Here is a 26,300-nt window from a genome sequence, read left to right on the forward strand (position 1 = left end):
TTTTATTATTTCTTTCACGCAACATACATCAATTAAAATTTACAAAATAAAACATATCATAATAATTTTATTTCTTTTGCTTCCATTATATATTTACTTTCTACCCCCTCATCGTTATTCATCACAAAACGAAAATAAAAATAACAATAATAATAATAATAAACAATTTTTTCCTTTTCGATAAAAAAACCATAATAATAATAATTCTTTCCTTTTCGATAAAAAAAACAATAATAATAATAATTAATATAACTTTCATAATGTTCCTCAATAATGTTCCTCGTTATTTCTTTCATAATGTTCCTCGATAATGTTCCTCGCTAATGTTCCTCGATATTGTTCCTCGACACGCCCCCTTTCAACAGACTCGATCCTCCAACTACTCCTCCCAGAGGCTACCCCACTCCGACTCCTCCACCACGATATCCAGCCATTCTCCCAGCTCCTCTACATCATCCAACCCCGCCACCAGGTCTTGCCATTCTTCAGTTACTTCTACTCCTGTACTATCTCCTACCTGTTCTGATTCCGCGGTCCTATATTCCCCCGTCATGCCATTCAGTCCCTCACTCTCATCCGTAAGATCAATCACCGGCCATATCCTTGGTTCCTCGCTAGCTGCCGGCTCGATCCGCTTCCCTCCTTCTGATCTCCTTGTTCCTCTGACTTCGGCGACCGGTCTAGATTCGTCGCTCGTTTCCCGGACTTCGGCGCCCTGTCCGTATTCCTCGCTCGTTCCTTGCTCCTGCTCCGCGCTTTGCCCCAAAACGACTGCTATCTGCCGCGTAGGCACTTTCTCTACCGTTGGGCGCACCGTCCGCCATTCTCTATTTCCCCCCGTCCTCTGCCAATTCCAAGGGCAGCTATATTGAATATGCCCTCGCTCTTGACACCAATAGCACCGTCTATCGTCCCTCATTCGTCTCATTATACTGCGCCCGCTTCTCCATCTATTCCCTCTACTCCCTCGCCCTGTCCCTCGGGATCGCATCCTGAATACTATTTCATAGTTCCCGTAAATCGAGCTTCTGGACAAACTCAGAGCGTGATTAGGATTCATTTGATTATTCACCTAAACATATTCTATATTATATACTTTTCTAAAACACATACTCCTTACGGAATTCCCCAAGTCAAAGTAATCACTAATTTTATTTTATTTACACACAAAAAAAATTTCTTCTAAAAAAAATTTTCCCCCTCCCCTATTTCTTTTCTTTTGGCCCACTGCCTCCTAAGCCTATGCTTTGCACGCCGAGTAATTAATTATCTTTTCATCAAATAATTTGGGACGGTGCCCCTTTCCCATCTCTAACATCTCCAAATCTCCTTTCCAATAATATGCTTCCCAACAACATATCGTTCCAACTCTTTTGACATTTTACTTATCACAAGACAAAAATTAATTACATCTGTTACCAAAAAAATTTTTACATCATTATATATATTTTTTTTTTATTTTCATCATCTGCGATTTAATTGGGAAATGGCATATAGTCAAATACAGTTAATCTAAAGTACAAATTGAAAATAAATCGTTGGGATACTATGGGAATATAAGAATAGCAAATGATACATTTGTAATTTGATATAACAATAGGGAAGTATAAGAATAGCAAATGATACATTTGTAATTTGATATAACAATAGGGAAGTATAAGAATAGCAAATGATACATTTGTAACTTGATATAGACAACAAAATTACCGGTAACACCCTGCCCCCTTTTATTACTTTTCTTTTTTTATAAACTCCTCTCTATCTTCCCACACGCTGCCTTCCCCTATTCCCACCTTCCCAACCTACATCCTTTGATCCGACCTAAGCCTTCCGGGGTCCATTCCTCTCTTTAATTGATCTCTGTGCCTCATGCCTTCTCTCCCATCTGAGAACCGTATCCTATGCAATTTGTTCCCCACGTTTTCTACGACCACACCGGATTGCCATTTCTGGTTACCCCCAAAAATTCTTGCCCAAACCTTTTGTCCCACCCCGAATTTATACACGTTATCCCCCGAATCCATCTCTGGGGGTATCTCTTGTTTCAACAAATCTAATTGAATGCGAGTTCTACGGCCCAAAAATTTTTCCGCCGACGACAACTCCTTCCCTTTTCGACTATTATTATAATAGGCTACGGCCATCCATAGTTCCCCCCCCCCGCCATATTTCGACTTTCTTAACCAACTTTTAACCAGAGCTACCATTCTTTCCGCCTGTCCGTTTGAGCTTGGATGATACGGAGGTGCTAAGACATGTTTTACCCCGGTTTCCGTGCAAAATTTTTCAAATTGTCTACTCACAAAAGCGGGACCGCCGTCGGACACGATTGTCCTTGCTACTCCAAAACGAGCCCATAAATTCTTTAAGGTCTTTATTACAATTTGCGTAGTTAGCCCCCTTACTGCCTCGTACTCTACCCATTTGGAGTATGCATCTACCACAATTAAATAGATTTGCCCCTCGAAGTCAAAGAAGTCGATGTGGATACGTTCCCACGGCTGTGTATTCTTGGGCCATACACTTTTCTTGTCTCTGTGAGGCATACTCGCCCAGAGGTTACATATTTCACAGCTTCGGCTTATGTCCTCAATCTCTTTGTTCATTCCTGGCCACCATACATATTCTCGGCCCCATTGCTTCATTTTCTCAACTCCCTGATGCCCTGCATGAATCATTGCCAAGACCGAATCTCTCAATTTAAATGGTACTATACCCCTACTTCCCCGTACCACACAGTCATCGATGTATTTAAAAACTTTATCTCCTTCGCTCCAAGGTTTTCGCACCTTTATACATGCCTTAATTCGAGTCAATTCACGATCCTTTAGAGTTGCCCTTTTAAGTTCTGCCCAAGTTATCGGTCCTCCCTTGGCTATTTTGACCATTGCTCGAATTAGTCCTTGCTCCTTTCCCTCCTCTATATCCTCTTGAGCCATTTCATATCCTTCTTCTCCAGCTCCACACCTAGAAAGAATATCTAAAACAGTTTTCCTTTCCCCGTCGATATTTCAATTGTACATCAAAACTTCCCACAAGTAAGAGCCATCTCTGTAACCGGGGCGACAGCATCAGTTCTTTATTATCCTTTTTGAACAGGTGTACTAGCGGCTTGTGGTCTGTATATATCACGAACCGACGCCCAATCAAATACTCACGGCATTTCGTCAGTCCAAATATAACAGCCAATGCCTCCTTTTCAATCACAGAATACCTTGTTTCTGCGGCTCTGAATATTCTCGAGAAAAACAAAACCGGTTTTTCCATCCCATCTATATAATGTAGTAACACGCCCCCTACTCCTTTAATCGATGCATCTACCGCCAACACCACCTCCAACTCGTTGTTAAAACACATAAGAATGGGCTCCCTTCCAATTCTAGCTATCAATTCTGCAAATGTATTCTCTTGTTCTTCCTTCCAATCAAATTTTTCACCCTTCTTTAGCAAGGTATATAATGGCGCAGCTATTTGAGCGAATCCTTCTACGAATCGGTGGTAGTAATTTACCATTCCCAAAAAAGCCTGAACCTCAATTTTATTATCGGCCTCAACATATTCTCGATTCCCGTCATATTTTTATCCAACGGTCTAACCTCTTTTCTCGTTATTTTATGTCCCAAATATACGACTTCCGTTACTCCTAAAACGCTTTTTTCGGCACTGGCCCGCAAACCCTTCTCTTTAATTCTTCGGAACACCTCCTTCAATCTTTGCTCATGCTGTTCCGGAGTTCGGCCTATTACCAATACGTCATCCATATAATAGAATACGCCTTCCATCCCTTGAAAAACCGCAGCCATAGTCCTCTGAAATATCAAAGCAGATACACTTAATCCAAACGGTAACCTACAAAACGCAAATAACCCCTTGGGAGTAGTAATAGTTAACAATTTTCTTACTTCTGCTTTTACCCGCAATTGCAAGTACGCGTTGGAAAAATCAACTTTTGAAAAATATATACTTCCCTTCAAATTCGCTAAAATTTCTTCAATTCTCGGTAAGGGATATTTAACTTCTACGACCCAGGGATTTAGAGTCACTCGAAAATCAGCGCACAAGCGTAGTTGACCATTAGCTTTTTTCACAGGCACTAACGGCGTTGCCCATTCACTATATTCGACAGCACATATGATGCCCTACTGTACCCATTTATCCAATTCCATTTCGACATCCTTCCTCCATTCAAACGGTACTCGCCTCAAAGCACAAAACTTTGGTACACATCCCTCTTTTAATTTGATATCTACTTCGTAATCTTTTAAACAGCCCAACTCTTCGTCAAAAATTTCTTGATAATCATCCTCTAATTTTCTTACTCCCTCCCGCATCCTGATTACTTCCAACTCTCCTTCCCGATTCCCACATGCCGTGTTTTGGCTCGGATTCTACTTTGGCATTTCTTTTTTTATTCTAACTTCCTGATTATCCTGCAACTTCCCTTTCCCTTCCTTTGCTCCTCGGTTGTCTCTTGGATCCTCCCCTCCCTGTGTCTGTCATTTTCCTTACTCGCATACCCATAACTTCCCACCTCATTCTCCCTCGTAATTCCTCTTTCCCCCTCCCTTACAATTATTTGTTTCCTCCCCTACTTCCCCCTTGGAATAATACGCCTCTATTTCTCCCTTAGAATTATCCCCCTTGGAATAATGCGCCTCTATTTTTCCCTTAGACTTATTCCCCTTAGAATTATACGCCCCTATTTCCCCCTTGTAATTATTCCCTATTTCCCCCTTATAATTATTCCCTATTTTCCCCTTATGATTATGCGCCCTTATTTCCCCCTTAAACTTATTTGCCCCAATCCCTCTTATAAAATTATTCCTTTCCATTTCCCTTTCCCAATCTCCGCTTACCCCTCCACTATGATTATCTCTTCTGATTACCTCATTCCTAAACCTTACTCCCCTACCTCCGTCCCTAATTTCTCCCCTCATTTCCTCAACTCCTTCCCGCTCCCAATTGAACATGTTCTCAATTCCAGGCAATACTTCTACGTCCTCATATGTCCTCCTCCCATCTGTATCATCACTCACCATCGGCACGAATACTCCCCACCATGCAAATACCCCCCAAAAACTATACCATGGACCAATCCGGGTGATCCAATCCCACCCCAATACCGCTTCTACTCTCCTATTAATAATCCATAAGTCTAAAACCTCTATCCCTCCTTCCGTCATTGCTTCTATTTCCACTCTTCCCATTACTGCTATTTGCGACCCATCGAATTGTCGTATTCTCAAGCCTTCATTTGCTATCATTCCATCGGGCCAAATACTCCTATATCTCGTATAACTCATTACTGAAATAGCTGCTCCCGTGTCAAATAGCATAGGTACCCTATTTCCATTGAAGTCTATTATTACCCTAGGACAAGGATCATGTATTACCTCGTCTTGTATCATCCTTACATTCCCAATTATATTTCTTTGTCTTCGTGAATACATTTTGTTTGTTTCCAATACCCCCCTCTCTTGGCCCCGTGTATCTTTTTTTTTACCATCATATAGTCACAAATTAGCACAATCCCTTGCCACATGTCCCCTTTCTCGACATCGGAAACATTCCACGGTTTGATCTTCAACTCCCTCCGGAAATACTCCTCTTCTCCCAACTCTAGCATCCTCAATGGTTCGCACAGCTGAAGTATTAGGTCCCATTACTCTCTGGGGAAAACCTCCTCGAGTATTATAATTTCCCGTGTTACATTCTTCCTTCTTGTGACCAAATCTTCCGCAACCCGCGCATCGTAATTTCTCTTGTTTTCCTGGACAATAAGGGGCTATATGACCAAATCTACCACATTCGAAACACTTTGCCTCCCTACAATCTCTGACCATATGTCCTTGTCTTCCACAATTATAACAATTCATTCTTCCCCTCACTCTCGAATCAAAACTGGGTCTTATTTCCCCTCTACGTCCCTGAGAATCCTCTCTAGGTCCCCTATAAGGTCCCAACCTTTTATCACTATATACCTCCCTCCCATCAGGCCTACTTATTAATTTATCCGCTTCACTCTCTGTCCATCCATTAATTAATTCTTGAACCGGCAACCATGTTACCTTTCCCATAACATCCTCCTCTCCATTATGCCCCTCTATTGTTAATGTCTGGCCCTTTATTCTCACGCTACGACTCTTTTTGACTCTTCTACCCCAAATCAAACTACACATCCAAATCCCTAATATGAGTAGTGCTCCCACAATATTATATTGTAATTCCCAATATTTCATAAATTTAAAAGTTTTCATTTTCTCTCTACAAAAAGTTAACTAACACTTTTAATATAAAGAGTTTAACAATTTGCAACGTTAATAAATAAAATACTATGAGAATTGTAAACAAACCAAAGATGCAGCTATACATATATCTTGTATGCCGTACAAAAATTTATTAATCCGGTTTTTCCTTTTTTTTTAAAACCCTTTCTTTTTTTTTTATAACTTCCGGTTTTCCTTCTTTTTTAAAACCTTTACAATGTTTCCTTATTATTATAAATTCCGGTTTTCCTTTTTTCTTTTAAACTGTTCACTATGTTTCCTTATTCTTATAATTTCAGGCTTCCTTCTTTTTTTTAAACCGTTTGCTATGTTTCCTTATTCTTATAATTTCAGGTTTCCTTTTTTTTTTAAACCGTTTGCTATGTTTCCTTATTCTTATAATTTCAGGTTTCCTTCTTTTTTAAACCGTTTATTATGTTTCCTTATTCTTATAACTTCAGGTTTCCTTCTTTTTTAAACCGTTTATTATGTTTCCTTATTCTTATAACTTCAGGTTTCCTTCTTTTTTAAACCGTTTATTATGTTTCCTTATTCTTATAACTTCAGGTTTCCTTCTTTTTTAAACCTTTTACTATTTTCTTATTTAAAATAAACTTTTTCCCGCAAAATGTCGGGGTCACCACTATTTAAATCGTCTTAATTCTCCTATATTGAAATGGTTTCTTACTATTATCCTTTTTTGTTTTATATATATAAATATATTTTGTTTTTTTCTATTTTTACTTACGGTAGGTTTTTTATTTCCTTTTATTATTTCTTTCACGCAACATACATCAATTAAAATTTACAAAATAAAACATATCATAATAATTTTATTTCTTTTGCTTCCATTATATATTCACTTTCTACCCCCTCATCGTTATTCATCACAAAACGAAAATAAAAATAACAATAATAATAATAATAATAATTCTTTCCTTTTCGATAAAAAAAACAATAATAATAATAATTAATATAACTTTCATAATGTTCCTCAATAATGTTCCTCGTTATTTCTTTCATAATGTTCCTCGATAATGTTCCTCGCTAATGTTCCTCGCTAATGTTCCTCGCTAATGTTCCTCGATATTGTTCCTCGACAGTAATAAAGGAAAAAGAAATAATGAATAGATGGAAAGAATATTTTTAGGAGCTTCTCAACTTTAATCCCCACATACTACATCTAGACGAACACTCCTCATGTCAAAACCTCTTACAACCTATAACAAAACAAGAAATAATCACATGCCTCAAGCATATGAAAAACAACAAAGCTAGGGGTCCAGACGATATTCCAATAGAAAGCCTTAAAGCACTAGGAGATGATGGAATACATCTCCTCACAAATCTGTACAATAAAATACTTGGAAATGAAGAGGTTCCCCAAAAATGGAGGCAGAGCTATCTAGTTCCTATCTTCAAAAATAAAGGGGATCCACACAATTGTCAAAATTACAGGGGCATAAAACTAATGTCACATTGTCTAAAACTATACGAAAAAATAATAGAAAAAAGATTAAGAGACATAATCGAAATAGGAGAGACTCAGTTTGGCTTTATGCCTGGATGATCAACAACTGATGCTATCAACGCAATTAGGCAAATGAGTGAAAAATACAGGGAAAAGAACAGCTACACATGGTCTTTCTCGATTTAGAAAAGGCCTTCGATAGAATCCTAAGAAAGCTTATCTGGTGGGCGCTACGCCACAAAAAGGTTCCCGAAAAATATATAAGAATAATACAGGATATGTATATGGGTCATACAACAATGATCCGTAGCACAACAGGTACTTCAGCAGGCTTCACAATAGCCAAAGGAGTTCATCAAGGGTCGGCTCTCAGCCCACTTTTCTTCATTACAGTAATAAATGTATTAGCACAGTCTATACCTCAAACAGTCCCGTGGAATATGATATTTGCAGATGATATTGTGATACTTGCCGAATCCAATGATGGAATGAAAGAAAGATTAGTGAGTTGGATAAATATCCTAGAAAAACACGGATTAAAAGTAAATAGAGAAAAGACGGAGTATATGGTGATAGGAGGAGATGAAACAGAGAGTATTGATATAAATGAATGGCAGATATCGGCAATTGAAAACTGCAAATATTTGGGCTCCACTATACAAACAAATGGCACAATAGAAAAAGAGATAAAGAGTAAGATTATTCAGGGGTGGTTAAAGTGTAGATCTTTATGGAGTGCTATTTGACAAAAGAATCCCACACAAATTAAAGGGAAAAATTTACACTTCCATAGTACAACCAACTATTCTATATAGTTCGGAAACATGGCCAACCAAAGAATCACAAACTATGGAGATGAGAATGCTGAGGATGATTGCTGGGGTAACAAGAAAGGATAAAGTGCGCAGTACAAGAATACTAAGTAGTTTAAAGGTAGTGCCCATTAAGACTAATTTAATGGTAAACAGACTTAGGTGGTATGAGCACACAATGAGAAGGCCTATGAACTACATAGGAAATAAGGTTGAGAGTTTGGAAGTGATGGGCAAACATAAAAGAGGAAGACCAAAACTTCAATGGGGCCATAAAGTTAGAGCCAATATAAAGAAGTATAAATTAGATAAAAGAGATTGTATGAATAACATAAAGTGGAGAGAGATGTTGAAGGAGCTTACCACCAGAAAAGGTGAAAGCTAAAGAGAAAAAAAAATTTAAGGGATAGGAATGGTTCCATGATATTTTTACCTAGACGGTAGGCACGGATATATTTTACAAAGAGATTTTGCGATGTTTGCAGAATACGGGTCTTGAGTAGAACCATGAAAATCTTGGACGCCGTTGAAGTAAGTGCAATAGCCCTGTAATCCCGAAAATTAATAGAGTTCGAGATCTTTGGGAAGTTACAAAGAGTGGATAAATTCCTAGGAGTCGTCCCTGAAGACCATATTTTGTTGAAAATAATAAGAAGGCCTGGTATGGCATCTGATGTTGCTTTTAGTTGTTCTCCTGTGATATCATCCGGACCAGGGGCTTTGTGATTCTTTAGTTTCTTCAAAGCAGCGGATATCTCGGTCAATGTAAATTGGGAGGTAGTATGTTGTTCATATATCCTCATAGGTTTTCTGGATTCAACGATATTCATATAATAATTTGTTCAAAGTGCCATTTGGTCTTCCTGGTCAAAAATAACTTTGTTGTTTTCTAAACGAATTGAAAGTAGTTTTCTGAAAGTTTTCGATTTGCAGAAATACTTGAGTTTACTATAATCATCAAAAAGTCTATTGCTTCTCATGTCTACATCTATCTCATAAGCTTTCCTCGCCGTGAAAGTTCTTCTGTCACTTCTTAAAGATCCTTGGATGATTTTCCAGAGTTCCCTGTCAAAGTAGTTCCTTGAGCGAAGCTCCTCAATTTTCAGTAAAATGGTCATAGATATTCATTTATTCCTTCTCAGAGAATTATTATTTATCAGAACCTTGCTCGCTTCATGGATGTCTCCCTTAAACAGCATCCAGCATTCTTCAACTGTTTTGGATTGAGATATATATACAAACTTTGCGACCTTTTCACGTAGTTTATGATCAAACAAGTCTCTAATTTCAGATATTAGTAGGTTTCTGACATTTTATGTTCTGGACATATTTGTTGGTTGATTGGGAGTGTAATTAGATCAAACAGGGGATTTCTTACCAAGATTTTGGCTTTAATCATTCTGTAGTCGGATAGGTTTATATTCATCATAGCCATCACATCTTTGAACCAACCATGAACATTTGATATGATAAAATCTATCTGCGATCTGCAGCTTCCTCTATTAAAGGTGAAAGTATTCGTCTCTCTATGAGAGAAAAAGGTATTTTCCATTTTGAGATTTTTACTACTGCATAATTCAAGTATTTTCCTGCATTCATCTCCATTTGGTTGAGCGAGAGCTGCATAACCAATTATGTCTCTCCTTTTATAATTTCCTCTAAACCAATACTGGTGTTGTCGCCCATCAAAATTATATTATATCTACTGTAAGCAGTGGCGTCGCTAGGGGGAAGCGCAGGGGCTCGAGCCCCCTGAAAAATTTGAATAGCCTCCTGAAGCAAAAAATTTTTTTTTAATGGCTCCTTAATATCCCCTTGAACTAAAAATAATTTTTTTGATTGCCCACTGAATGATTTCTTTTATAATTCCATTAAGTAATATATATATAATTATTATTATTTAGAAATTAATAAGACTATTTAAATTTTTATTAAATGAATATTATTTTAATTATTAAGATTAGATTTTTACATATAAATTATCTTTTCACTATGTCAGCTTGGAATCAAATTCTGTTTTAAAAACATAATATCAATAACTAACTAAATATTAATTTAGCTTTAACAGTTGAAGTTTAATTGACTTTTATTATTTAAATTATTATTTACCAATGACATAATGTCATTGTATTTGACCCTAATTAAATAAATATAATCATATATTATTTGAAAATTAATAAATTTAATATTGTAATTAGCCGAGTTCAAAATGACTAATCAACTGTATATTTATTTTGAAATTTTATTATCATACCTTAAGAATATTTTCAAGGTCCAAATAAGTATACTAGATATCTTTATAAAAAGTAAGTTAACATATAGTTTATAATCCTCTACTATAAACAGTTGTTTATAAAATATTAGATAGAAAGCCACTTTTATAGACGTATTTGACAGTTATATAATATATTACAGCTAATATTATAATGAATTTTACTAATAAATGCTTATGATAATAAATATAGTAACAATTTGCTTTCAAGTATTTAACGCCATCTATTTTGTAATAAATAATTTTTAAAATTAAAGATTTTATTATTCATCCTGCAATAGATGTAATAAATTTGATATCTTTTCTTCTCTTTTTTTACGTGTTTTTAGGAAAGCTATTTTTTTCATTTTCGAAAAACAGTCTTGAGTTAAATTTTAATACAAGTATATTTTTGATATATTACAAACTACTATTATTTTAAGATATAATATACCAAGGTGGTGCGACAATATATAAAATCTTAATCTTTATTTTATAGTTAGAAAATGTTTCATTTTTAATATGGCATTGCCGTGCAAATATCTCCAGGCTTCAATATATTTGCATAATTATTTCTTCCAAAGATTTTTAGTGTTTTTATTTTATCAATTTATCCAACATAATAAATTATGATATTAGTTTACATCGTGAACAATGTCATTGGTTGAGGTATTATTATATGTCATTGGATGTTGTTTGATACCATTTTAATGAATTCGGTACGAAACAGCGAAAATCAGAATAGCGAAAAATAAAAAAATGTTCCCATTATGTATAACTCCACTAAAAAGTCATAAAATAATATTATATCTATTTATATTTAGTATATTATTAAATATGTTAATTTTTTCCAAATAAATTAAGTTATTATCATGGTATTTATATATTGTCAATTTATAAATACTAATTTTTTGTATATGACATTAATAATGTATGGCCATTATATAAACTCTATCTTCTTTAAATATTATCAATAAAATACTAATATATAATGTTTAATATTAATTTTTTGTATATGACATTAATAATGTATGGTCATTACATAAACTGTATCTTTAAATATTATCAATAAAATACTAATATTTTGTATATTTATTGTATTTTTAATTAATATAATGTTTAATATTAATTTTTTAAAATATATTATAAAAATGATTTATACAAAATAACTTATAGACCAATAAATATGTTATTAATTTTTTCACAATTGTTATTGCCTTGCCTAATATAATATGAATCCTTTTTAAATCCTAAATATGGTATTTATATATTTTCAATTTATAAATACTGATTATTTGTAAATTTATGGGATTAATAATGTATGGCCATTACATAAACTCTATCTTTAAATATTATCAATAAAATACTAATATTTTGTATATTTATTGCAATTTTAAGTGGCTTGCTCAACACTAACAAACCACCAAGATGTCTTTGATTCAATCAATGATGAAAATACTTATCTCAATCATATATAGATTTAAGTTAATTTATCTACTTGATCATTATATTTATTTTTAAAAATATTTTTAAACATTCCAAAATTCCACAATCATCTAAACCTCAAATTTTATTATATATTTTTCAAAAATATAGATTTTAAGTTAGTTTGTGTTATATTTTTTAGAATATAAATTTTTATTTAAACATTACTCAATTATTCTTAATACAACAAAATTTAAATTTTCAATTTAATTTTATAACTTTTATTTATTTATTTTTTTTAAAAAAATAACATTTTTGAAAAGTCATTCATTTATACATACCCCCTACCCTCTTCTCCTTTTTTTTTTTTATTCTTCTAAATTGGGTATGTCAAGCATTTGTAAAGCCTGCCATAGAAATATCACCTTGACCCAAGCTATTTGTTTTTATAAACATGGGCCCAGGTCAAAACCATGAATAAACAATGGTAAACCCCATTTAAATGAAATTTTGTACAACAAAATTGAATCAACCACCATTGTAATTCAAAATTTTTATCCTGATTTTTATGATAATTTTTTAAAGTGGGAAAAGCCACCAACCTTAATCCACCTACCCCTTAAATCAAGGTCTTTAATTTCTAATTTTTTAACAACACTTATTATGGAAGTTAATTGAAATTTAAATTCCCTTAAAGCTTGGGAGAATCTTTTAACCTTTCCTTTTAAAGTCTTAATTAAACCTACAGATAAAAATAAAAAAACTATTTTGCATGAAAGTATAAAATATAAAATAGACCATTTTTATGATTTAGAAATGGAAAATTACGTTCCTGGCGTAAGGGCTACATCTGATTTTTCCCATAAGTGTAAAATTATATCAAAAAAAATAGACCAAGGGGACGTATGTGGAGCTCTTAAATTAGCTTCATCTAATGATAAATTGGCTCCATTTGATGGACATACTTTTACTTTATTAAAAGAATTGCATCCTCAGGCTTTTCCTGAAGATCTTCCCATCCCTATAAAATCTAATTTAATCGAAATAGGTAAGGAAGAATTAATACAGTTTTATCTTTTAATAAAAACTCTGCAGGGGGAATTGACGGTTTTCGCCCCTCTTATTTCCAATTTTTAATTAACCCTAAAAATCCTTATCAAGATTCATTTGTAAATTTATTCATAATACTTATTGAAAATATATTGAACAATTATTTACCTAGTCAAATTCACCAAATTCTTTTTGGCGCAAGATTAATTGCTTTATCTAAGCCTGATGGTGGAGTTAGGCCAATTGCAATAGGGTCTTTTTCTAGGAGACTTTTAGCTAAGATAATTGTTGAGCGCATCAAACCTGATGCTTCAAAAATGTTCCAAACATATCAACTAGGCTTTGGTACTAAAAGGGGATGCGAAATAGCCGCTCACTCTCTTCGTATATATATCGAAGATCCTCCTCCAGACGCTGTCTGTAAGCTTGATTTTAAAAATGCTTTTAATTCTTTATCCAGAAAAACATTTTTGAACATTTTTTATGAAAAATTCCCAGTTTATGCAAGATTTATTGAACAGTCTTATGGCTGTAGAACCCCTCTCAAATTCGGGGAATATACAATTCCTTCTGACGAAAGTATCCAACAAGGAGACCCTTTGGGCCCTCTGATCTTTAGTTTAGGTATACATAACCTAGTTCATTGTCTAAAATCCTCTTTTAATTTAGATTTAAACATATGGTATCTAGATGATGGTACCATTTGCAGACCTTCTAAAAATATTCTTGCAGCGATAGAATATATAGAGAAGAATTCTCTAAACATAGGCCTTACTCTAAATAAAGCTAAATCGGAAATATGCTTTTAAATTCAAATACTCTCAAAGTCCAAGGGTTTAAAATCATCAAAAAAAGGGAAATTAATCTTCTAGGTTCACCTTTAAGCAGTTTTTCCAACTGTGAGGTGTTCGTGGAAAAATTTTTCGAAGGCTTATCAAGACTTGAAACTATTTTAAACAAAATTCCTTCACACCTGAGCTTTTTTCTTTAAAAAAATATTTATTTTTACCAAAGATTGTACATATTTTTAGATCTTCTTCCTTTTTTCTAAATAATGAAATTATTAATCGTGTTCATGAATTTTTTAGAAGTTTATTAGAAAATATTTTAAATATTAAATTGGAAGATTTTAATTGGGGTTTTTCACAATTACCCTCGAAAATGGGTGGTTTAGATTTATATCCTTTAAATCTTATATCTCTTTCCTCATTTTTGGCATCGCGTTTGATGAATAACGCCATGATATCTTCTTTTATCTCTCCTAAAGATAACCTTTTAAACTCAGCCTTGACAGCCTGGATATCTTTAGCTCCACCTGAAGCTGTCTTACCCACGATCTTAACACACCAATCTATTTTCTAACCTTTAATTAAATATTTTTTAAAATAATCTCATCAAACCCCCCTTTGGAGTATATTCAACTATTACAGAATGCTGACTGTACTAGTGGTTATGAATGGTTGGAAGCATTACCAAGTCGTAACCTCTTATCAGATGAACAATTAAGAGTTGCCAGAGGCCATCGACTTGGATGTAACATTGTTCAACCACATACATGCATCAAATGTAAAATATTAGTTGACTCCAAAGGGAGACATGGTCTAAATTGTATATATAGTCAAGGCAGGCATGCAAGGAATGCAGCAATTAATTTAGCTATTAGCCGTTCTCTTACCAGGGCCCGATTGCCAAACATCCTGGAGCCTACAAATTTATCGTTAGATGATGGCTTAAGACCAGATGGCTTAACTTCCGTGCCTTGGTCTTTAGGGAAATCCTTAATTTGGGACTTCACATGCGTATCTTCTTTCCCAAAAAATTTAAATTCTAATCCGGTTGATGCGGAGAAAAAAAAACAATAAAATATTCCAAATTCACAAATTATATTTTTACACCGATTGTTATCTCTTCTCTTGGACATATGCCAAGCGGAACTTTAAAGTTTTTAAAAAATATAGGGGATAAGACAAGAGCCCTTACATCAGAACCTAAAGAATTTTATTTTTCAAAACAAAACCTTCAAATCACAATTTTAAAATATAATTACGCATGTTTTTGGGGAACTTGTAGTCCCACCTCCGTTTTTATATAATATTGTTTTATTTTATTTTATATTTGATGTGAGAAAAATTAAATATAATATTTAATATTAATTTTTTAAAATATATCATAAAAATGATTTATATAAAATACCAATAAATATGTTATTAATTTTTTCACAATTGTTATTGCCTTGCCTAATATAATATGAATCATTTTTAAATCCTAAATATGGTATTTATATATTTTCAATTTATAAATACTGATTTTTTGTAAATTTAATTTAAAAGCATGGCAAACAATATATCTTTCTTTCTTATAAAAATTTATTCATAGTAAATAAAGGGTTTTTTTTAAAATTATTTATATTTTAAAAACTTTTACATTCAATTTTAAGTATACACTGCATAGACAGATTGATCATTTATATTTGCACTGAATAATATAAATAACACAATCATAATACAATATGCATTCATAAAATATTAACAGTGTATCTACTATCTATTGGAAAATGACAATCATCTAAAATAGATTTATTAATTATGTTTATTCAAAGGGTTGAAAAAAAGGAATATTATATTCATATAATAATAATCTTCAATAGCTGCTTTTCCTGCTGATTTATTATCATTTGTAAGCTAAATTATTTGCCACTAAGAAATTTAATTTAATATAATAAAAAAATAAATCTATACCTTCAGCAGAATTAAGCATGACCTCTGTATCTTCTTTTTGCATTTTAGGTTGGCTGAATTAAATTTTGGCCTAAAATCATCTAAATTTCTAAAATCAATTGCTAAAAAATTTATACTTTCATGAGTATCTCTTATGAGAAAGTTGCTTGTAAACTGAATTGAATTTGTTCCTAAATTATTAAATTTATTTACTGTATCGCATTAAATTATTAATATTTCATTAAAACTAATTGTATAATTTTCTCATATCAAAAATTTTCGCCATATTGGGAACATTTTTGGGAACATTTTAAAAATGTTCCCTGATTTTCGCTGTTTCGGTCTTCGCTATATCGTGCCCAGGCCCGTTTTAATTTCCATTACAATGATTATAAATAAAAATATTTTTAAACTATTACTTTTCCCGCACTTTGATGAACCAATCACAGAATTGGACGAAACTTTACGATGAAGTGTCCATACGATCATAGGCACGGAAATGATGGCACTCACGATGACTGCAAATTAACCAGCATCTATTATTTGTATGGCTATGTAATTTAATATTATTACTACAGCTGCTGAGAGCATATGATTGCATATTTTAGATAAGCAATAATGATTAACTATGTACGTGCGTTTATATATCATTAAAAATGGAAGATAATCTTTTAGAAATTTTCACATCACAATAATTTTATCGATTACTTATCTAGCTTCCATCATGTCACCTAAGAGGAAGCTCTAACCACCATATAATTTTATGACTAGGATTGGTCGTTTATATTCTCTTCTTCTAAAATTGTCGATTTGGTTGAGCCTATAAATTTTAATTTATTAGTCCATTCTATAAACTAAAATGGTTACAGAGAGTTATATTAGTTTCATTACCTTTTGTCAATGTAAGTTGTTAAGAATTATATTACCTTATTGTTGTAGCTGTTGAAAAAAAGAAGATATAAATTTAATATAATATATCAAATGTCAGTTATTTTCTGACAGGGGAATTAGTGTTTCCTTCTAGATGAGAGTGAAACGAAATTAACACATGAGTTTTTTTGGTAAAGAACAATAATAGTTTCTTTGTGAGCTGTTTGGAGTGAAGAAGACATTATATTGGATGAAGACGGGATTGATCGGGAAGATTTAGCAATTTAATGATTATCGTTTATGATACTTAGATATTTTTTTAGATATATGTATGAATAAATTGGATTTAGATATTTGTATGAATAAATTGGATTTAGATATTTGTATGAATAAATTGGATTTAGATATTTGTATGAATAAATTGGATTTTTAGACTATATGGGAACTTGTACTATTTCTAGTTGGATTGTTTTAGATTGATAAGTTATATTTTTAGAGGGAAGGATTGAGAGTAAGAGGCATTCTTTTATACTCATGTGGTTCTTGAAACCATTATCAATTGAGGCATATGTATGAATTAATTAACCTTTTTTATCACAATTCTTTAAACGCAAAATTTTTTTATATCAGTAATCAAAAATATTTTATATTGTAATAAATAGATTTTGTATTAAAAAGTAATAATTTTAAATATGTCTTGTATGTATTGTTTTAATTATTTATATGCTAGTTTATTTTTTTATGCTTAATATAATAAATGACAAAATATGAAATTCAGAATAATTGTTAAGAGTTAACAAATTTTTAAAAGTATAATATATTGATATAAAGCCTGGACTAAGGCCCGCAAATTAGGGGATATGGGCTTCGACTCTCATTAAAAATTTTTAGTTAAGCCCCCTAAGATTGTAAATGCTAGCGACGCCCCAGCCTGTAAGGCATTAATTATATTTTCCAGATCATCCAAAAAGGGTAATCTGTCTCTCCTATATGGGGGTGCGTATATATTTACTAGAATAGTTGGTCTAAAATTTGTGTTAACATATAATAAACCACATCTTTCAGAAATTGGTACAAATTTAACTATATAGCTTTTTTTTGTTAATCAGAAAGCCAACACCGGACTACTAAGTATTACCAGAGCAGTATAAGATGAAGTGGTTGGGTATTTTCCTGACTATGGGTTTCCTGTAAAGCAATAAAGCCATTTTCTCATGTCATAAGTTTCACTAAAATAGCAAGTTTATCACGTAGACCGTTTATATTCAAAGAAGATATAAGTAATTGACTTTTAAGTTTATGCATGGCTCTACTAAATTGTATTGACTTGAGTTTAAGGAGATTCCATAGGAGGTTTATTTAATTATACTTAGTGATTTAAAAGTTCTTTGCATAATTAATAATTTAAGAGGGATGATATCATTCAGCCTGATCCGACTAGTCAAGAGGGAGAAAATTTTACTTATCAGTTTCGTCAATTCTAAGGTAATAAATATAACCATTAAAGTGAAACTAGTTATCAAATATGAGAATAACTATTTGTATCAGTCGTGAAAAAGAGAAGAAACTAATCACAGAGAATATTTTATAGGGGACAAAATTGTTAAGGAACAGATAAGATAGCTATACTTTAATCTTAGAGAACATTGGATCACATAGAGAAGCACCAATAAAGAAAAAAATAAAGTCAAACTAATAATAATTAAAAAAAACAATAGATTCTGAGAAGATAGAGACCTTTTAGAAAAATTTAAGAGGACCAAACAGGGGAAGAAAAATACGAAAGGAATTACATTAAAGGAAAGCATAAGTAATAATATATTAACCTCTATTTCGATGTATTGGCTAGGATCCGAGTAAGTAAACAACGATAGAAAATAATTTTACAATAAAATTTAAGAATTAAAATTTTAGCGGAAAATATGAGAAAAAGTATTAAATTTTAATAATATTATTTCCGTTTAATAAAAGGTATTATTCATTAGAAAATAAATAAATAAAACATGGAAGACATTCATTAGAAAATAAATAAATAAAACATGAAAGGCTTTCATGTTCTTAATTTCTTCCAAAACAATTAATTTTCCACTTATTGTATTATTTAAATTGTTTACAAATTTACATGTTTATTTTAAAAGAAAAATCCAAACGAGAATCTAGAAAGAAAATAATAATAAATAAAAAAATAAAGGAAAGGAAAGGAAAGGAAAGGAAAGGAAAGGAAATAATATCAATTCATAATAAAAGGAGGAAATAATTTTTCAAAATGGTAGCAAAAAATATTATCAAAATGGTAGCAAAAATAAAATGAAGAAAATAATGTAAATTTAGTAAAAAATGGAGGGCATAATTTAAATTAGTAAAAGGTAGCAAAAAATAAAGTGAGGGAAATAATGTAATATTTTAATAACAAAATAGAGGAAATAACTTAAATTAGTAACAAAAGCATCTTAGTAAAAGGGGGATTTAGAAAAATGCAGTATTTTAAAGAGGGTGAGAGGGTGAAAGGGAGAAGAGAGAAGATAAATTCAGGTTAAAGGTTCAATGCCTAAACGAAAATGACTAGAAATAATCAAATGCACGGTAAACTAATCCTAAATATATATCTTCAGACAAATCTAGTCTCAAAAATCTAATGTAAATAAGATAATTTCTAGTAAAAAGGCTTAATGCATAAGCATAAAATGCTAATGATATTAATGATTGTTGATTAGTCTTATATTTTAAATTTGAATATTTATTTATTTTTAAAATATATTAACGTTATATCATTTGAATATCTTATATTATTTAAATTGATTGTTTAATATATTCAATTAACTTTGTTTGATATTTTTTGTATAAATAGATTGTGATAGAAAAAAGAAGTTAGTTAAAATTTAAATTTATATTACTAAAACAAATTTGCTTAACTCTACTTAAAATGGTGCCCCGGTTACGGTGGTACGTTTCTTCGTTTTTTTTTTAAAAAAAAAAAATATATAATAAAAGTTTAAAAATTAAAATTATATCCTTACCTTGAAAATAAAATAATCAAAGAATTTATCCGTTTTTTTTGTCGATTTCTTTTGTAAAAATAAAAAGTAAAGGAATTACTTATCAAATTCGTCGTTCGATATTGGAGATGATAAAAGGACATATAAAATTTTTTTGACTTTTCTTTTCGATAGTCAAAATTTTATCCAAATTTACAAAATTATAATAGGTAAAAAAAAAAAGAGAAAATAAAATATATATATATATATAAATAAAAAGAGTAATATGATAAAAATAGTTTTTTCATCGGAATCTTTGCATTTCTACGTTATGATGTTTTGTTTTAAAGCTTATAATACCTCAGTGCATAATTATCGATAAAATGTTGAAGGAAATGGGAGGATGTAATGAATTCTCTTATGTCCGAAATAATAGAATGAATGAAATTTTCTTTTATTTTAAGTCCTTACGAAAAATGATTGATACCTATATGTCTCTAAATGGGAAGCCCTATGTTTTTGATGAAAATAATTTCATTTTTATATCTTGTGCAATTACGGAATATTAAAATTTAAATATTAAAACTTAAATATCTTTACGCTTTACATATTTGATGTACTACATTTATTGGACATAGAAAAATTTTTATTAGCTATTGTCCCTATATTACGTTATTTTGTAATTTTTCTCGCAATTATAAAAAAAAAGTAAAAATTTTTTTTACGCGCTTAGCAGATCACAGTTTATAGGTTATTAATAAAATTTTCTAACGATATTAAAGTAATATGAAATTCTTTGTGACGAATCAAGTTTAGATATTTATAGATAATTCAAATTAAAACTTAGTGGACTAAATCCTCTTTACGAATTAGAATTAAATTTTTCACAGACAAATTATATTGAAACTTAGTGGATTAAATCCTCTTTACGAATTTGAATTAGAATTTATATAGATAAACTATTGAAACTTAGTGGACCACATTCTCTTGATTAAAATTAAAATTTTTTAGACAACTTAAATTTGATTTTAATGGACTACAATGTTTTGCTTTTACGATTTTAAAAATTGAAAGTTTACTTTATTTAAATAAAATTTTATAATGAACGAAAAATTAACTCTTACACACACTCAATATGTTCCTAAATTTCCCAAGTTATCAGGAAAATTATCTGAGACTTATCTTAACTTAATTGAAACATACTTTGAGGGACATATTGAGTCAGACTCATCTAAAGTTAGGACACTATTATGTAGCTTACCAATTGAGATTGTAGACCAAGTTACGTCGATATGTTCTAAAGCACAGTTAAAAGACTTTAATATTGTTTTTGGTAAATTGAAACTAATAATTCCAAGTGAGGACATGAATGTTAATATAAAAAACTTTAACTTAGCGGTACAGGGTGCCGATGAGTCCTTCCATACTTTTTATTTTAGGATTTCAAAACTTCATAAAAAATGCGATTTTGATAACGATACGAGAATGATTGAGAAATTAATAACTTGTTCTTTAAATGATAATATCAGAAGGAAGTTAAATAAACATAAGCACGAAGGCTTAGATAAGATGATGAAATTAGGAGTTGAGTTAGATGGCAGCAATATTAAGCCGGAGATTAGCGATACAAATTATCTATATTATAATTTTCCGATGTCCTCACTACGTCATTGTGACGTCATGTCATCGCTACGTCATGTCATCGCTACGTCATGTCATCGCTACGTCATGTCATCGCTACGTCATGTCATTATTACGTCATGTCATTGTGACGTCATGTCATCGCTACGTCATGTCATCATTACGTCATGTCATCGGTACGTATTTATTTATTTATTTTTTATTTGTTGATTTTTTTATAAACAGATGTTCATACCAAATTCTGAAATCAGAAGAAGTAATTTATTTGTTGATTTTTTATGAGACTATCATTTTCCTTGACTGAAATCGGAGTGCCAGATACCAATTTTTAGAGATTATCATTTTATTTGAATTCCTGAAATCAGAAGAAGTAATATATTATAATTTTCCGATGTCCTCACTACGTCATTGTGACGTCATGTCATCGCTACGTCATGTCATCATTACGTCATGTCATCGGTACGTATTTATTTATTTATTTTTTATTTGTTGATTTTTTTATAAACAGATGTTCATACCAAATTCTGAAATCAGAAGAAGTAATTTATTTGTTGATTTTTTATGAGAGTATCATTTTCCTTGACTGAAATCGGAGTGCCAGATACCAATTTTTAGAGATTATCATTTTATTTGAATTCCTGAAATCAGAAGAAGTAATTTATTTGTTCATTTTTTATGATCATATCTATTTTTAGCTTATGATGGATGATATTCCCACTATTTCTAAAGAGGTTAACCTAATATTGATTCTATTTTTTATTTATTCTTTTGTTTTTATTTTAGATCATGTTCATTGCATTTATATTCTTTATATTATTCTTTGTTTTTATTTTAGATAACAAGCCCTGTCTTACCCATATTTAATTATTGTACAGGTGGTATATTGACTCCTCATCAAGTTCAATGCATTTATTTTTTAAATTTATTCTTTTGTTTCTATTTTAGATAACAAGCCATGTCTTACCCATATTTAATGATTGTACAGGTGGTATATTGACTCCACATCAAGTTCAATGCATTTATTTTTTTTATTTATTCTTTTGTTTCTATTTTAGATAACAAGCCATGTCCTAACCTCAGTTAATGATTGTATTCCCACTATTTCTAGAGAGGTTAACCTAATATTGACTCTATTTTTTATTTATTCTTTTGTTTTTATTATTCTTTGTTTTTATTTTAGATAACAAGCCCTGTCTTACCCATATTTAATGATTGTACAGGTGGTATATTGACTCCTCATCATGTTCAATGCATTTATTTTTTTTATTTATTCTTTTGTTTCTATTTTAGATAACAAGCCATGTCCTAACCTCAGTTAATGATTGTATTCCCACTATTTCTAGAGAGGTTAACCTAATATTGACTCTATTTTTTATTTATTCTTTTGTTTTTATTTTAGATCATGTTCATTGCATTTATATTCTTTATATTATTCTTTGTTTTTATTTTAGATAACAAGCCCTGTCTTACCCATATTTAATGATTGTACAGGTGGTATATTGACTCATCAAGTTCTATGCATTTATTTTTTTTATTTATTCTTTTGTTTCTATTTTAGATAACAAGCCATGTCCTAACCTCAATTAATGATTGTACAGGTGGTGTTTTATCTTTCATTAATAAAAGAAAAAGATGGCAGATCAATCAAAAAAAGAAACGCACTAGGGATAGCGAGGCCCTACAAAATCTACTAACAACTCAAAATAAAGTTAGCATTATATATATATATTTTTTTATACTCTTTTATATTATAGAATACATCTATTTTAGCTTCTGATAATGGCCCAACTATTTCTAGGGAGTTGAACCTAATATTGACTCCTCTTCAGGTTCATTGCATTTATATTCTTTATATTATTCTTTGTTTTTATTTTGAAAACAAGCCCTGTCTTACCCATATTTAATGATTGTACAGGTGGTATATTGACTCCTAATCAAGTTCAATGCATTTATTTTTTTTATTTATTCTTTTGTTTTTATATTCTTTATATTATTCTTTGTTTTTATTTTAGATAACAAGCCCTGTCTTACCCATATTTAATGATTGTACAGGTGGTATATTGACTCCTCATCAAGTTCATAGCATTTATTTTTTTTTTATTCTTTTGTTTCTATTTTAGATAACAATCCATGTCCTAACCTCAGTTAATGATTGTATTCCCACTATTTCTAGAGAGGTTAACCTAATATTGACTCTATTTTTTATTTATTCTTTTGTTTTTATTCTAGATCATGTTCATTGCATTTATATTCTTTATATTATTCTTTGTTTTTATTTTAGATAACAAGCCCTGTCTTACCCATATTTAATGATTGTACAGGTGATATATTGACTCCTCATCAAGTTCAATGCATTTATTTTTTTTATTTATTCTTTTGTTTCTATTTTAGATAACAAGCCATGTCCTTACCTCAGTTAATGATTGTACAGGTGGTGATTTATCCTTCATTAATAAAAGAAAAAGATGGCAGATCAATCAAAAAAAGAAACGCACTAGAGATAGCGAGGCCCTACTAAATCTACTAACAACTCAAAATAAAGTTAGCCTTATATATATATTTTTTTATACTCTTTTATATTATAGAATACATCTATTTTAGCTTCTGATAATGTCCCCACTATATCTAGGGAGTTGAACCTATTATTGACTCCTCTTCAGATTCATTGCATTTATATTCTTTATATTATTCTTTGTTTTTATTTTAGATAACAAGCCCTGTCTTACCCTCATTTAAGGATTGTACAGGTGGTATATTGACTCCTCATCAAGTTCAATGCATTTATTTTTTTTTATTTATTCTTTTGTTTCTATATATATTTTTTTTTACTCTTTTATATTATAGAATACATCTATTTTAGCTTCTGATAATGTCCCAACTATTTCTAGGGAGTTGAACCTAATATTGACTCCTCTTCAGGTTCATTGCATTTATATTCTTTATATTATTCTTTGTTTTTATTTTAGATAACAAGCCCTGTCTTACCCTCATTTAATGATTGTTCAGGTGGTATATTGACTCCTCATCAAGTTCAATGCATTTATTTTTTTTATTTATTCTTTTGTTTTTGACTCCTCTTCAGGTTCATTGCATTTATATTCTTTATATTATTCTTTGTTTTTATTTTAGATAACAAGCCCTGTCTTACCCTCATTTAATGATTGTACAGGTGGTATATAGACTCCTCATCAAGTTCAATGCATTTATTTTTTTTATTTATTCTTTTGTTTCTATTTTAGATAACAAGCCATGTCCTAACCCCAGTTAATGATTGTACAGGTGGTGATTTATCCGTCATTAATAAAAGAAAAAGATGGCTGATCAATCAAAAAAAGAAACGCACTAGGGATAGCGAGGCCCTACAAAATCTACTAACAACTCAAAATAAAGTTAGCCTTATATATATATTTTTTTATACTCTTTTATATTATAGAATACATCTATTTTAGCTTCTGATAATGTCCCCACTATTTCTAGGGAGTTGAATCTAATACTGACTCCTCTTCAGGTTCATTGCATTTATATTCTTAATATTATTCTTTGTTTTTATTTTAGATAACAAGCCCTGTCTTACCCTCATTTAATGATTGTACAGGTGGTATATTGACTCCTCATCAAGTTCAATGAATTTATTTTTTTATTTATTCTTTTGTTTTTATTTTAGATAACAAGCCATGTCCTAACCTCAGTTATTGATTGTACAGGTGGTGATTTATCCATCATTAATGAAAGAAAAAGATGGCAGATCAATCAAAAAAAGAAACGCACTAGGGATAGCGAAGCCCTACAAAATCTACTAACAACTCAAAATAAAGTTAGCCTTATATATATTTTTTTTATACTCTTTTATATTATAGAATACATCTATTTTAGCTTCTGATAATGTCCCCACTTAGGGAGTTGAACCTTATATTGACTCCTTTTCAGGTTCAATGCATTTATATTTTTTAATTATTCTTCTGTTTTTATTTTAGATAACAAACCCTTCTTTATTTCCTCCTTATAATTGTTTAAATAATGATATATCTACCATTAATAATCAACAAATAAAAAATAAATGTTCAGAAAACACAATAGTCTTGGCAAGTCCCCAACTAGACAAATTTTATTTTTTGATGATAGCCTCCCAACTACTAGAGATATGCATATATTGACCCCTTTACAGGTTCAGTACAGTATTTTAATGTTCGTTTTATTTCAATAATAATGTATTATATTTATGCCTGATTTCCTAATTTATTTTAGGTTAACCCAAACTTAATCCCTCACTTAGCTACAAAACATGATATTTCTATTAAAGATAAGCAAAGAAAAAAATGGCGACTCAACAAACGCCTTACCCGTTCTAGAATTACAGGTATGCAGGATAATAAGGACCTACGCCTGATATTAACTCCCTTGCAGATTTTTAATGTTTTATATATATCGGTTTATTTTATAATCACCCAGATACCGTCAACTGATATTTTTATGGTTAATGATGCTTACTACCAAGTGAATGTATGGAAATATTCTAAATACCAACATAATTTGCTAAATACCGACCAAAATTTATTAAAATGTAATAAGACTTATTATTTAATATTTTAATATGGAATCACGTGGTCGAGTCCGGCCTCCTATATATCATACCCCCAAGGATGAAACCACCATGTTAGAATAAGAAAAAAAACATAATTATTATCGGGATTCGAACCCGTGACCATGGGATGAGTAAGCGAAGCTCTAACCGACTAGGCCATAGATGCTTTCCAAAAATTACGATTTTTCAAATATATATTATAAATATATTTGGTAGTGCCTATTCAAATGAAAATAAACA

General features: G+C 31.0%; 1 long non-coding RNA gene across 1 annotated transcript in view; it reads left to right on the plus strand.

Annotated features, from left to right (window-relative positions):
- LOC135923045 (uncharacterized) overlaps positions 1–22,825 on the plus strand; it is a 325,197-nt gene extending 302,372 nt beyond the window's left edge. The window contains exons 2-4 of the long non-coding RNA XR_010571115.1: positions 22,534–22,590; positions 22,659–22,721; positions 22,769–22,825. This is a non-coding gene — a long non-coding RNA (uncharacterized LOC135923045). The remainder of the gene's footprint in view (positions 1–22,533; positions 22,591–22,658; positions 22,722–22,768) is intronic.
- Positions 22,826–26,300: the final 3,475 nt, after the last annotated feature.

The sequence above is a fragment of the Gordionus sp. m RMFG-2023 genome, chromosome 1, assembly GCF_954871325.1.
Source record: "Gordionus sp. m RMFG-2023 chromosome 1, tfGorSpeb1-WG-v2, whole genome shotgun sequence".
Classification (NCBI taxonomy): Eukaryota; Metazoa; Nematomorpha; class Gordioida; order Chordodea; family Parachordodidae; genus Gordionus; species Gordionus sp. m RMFG-2023.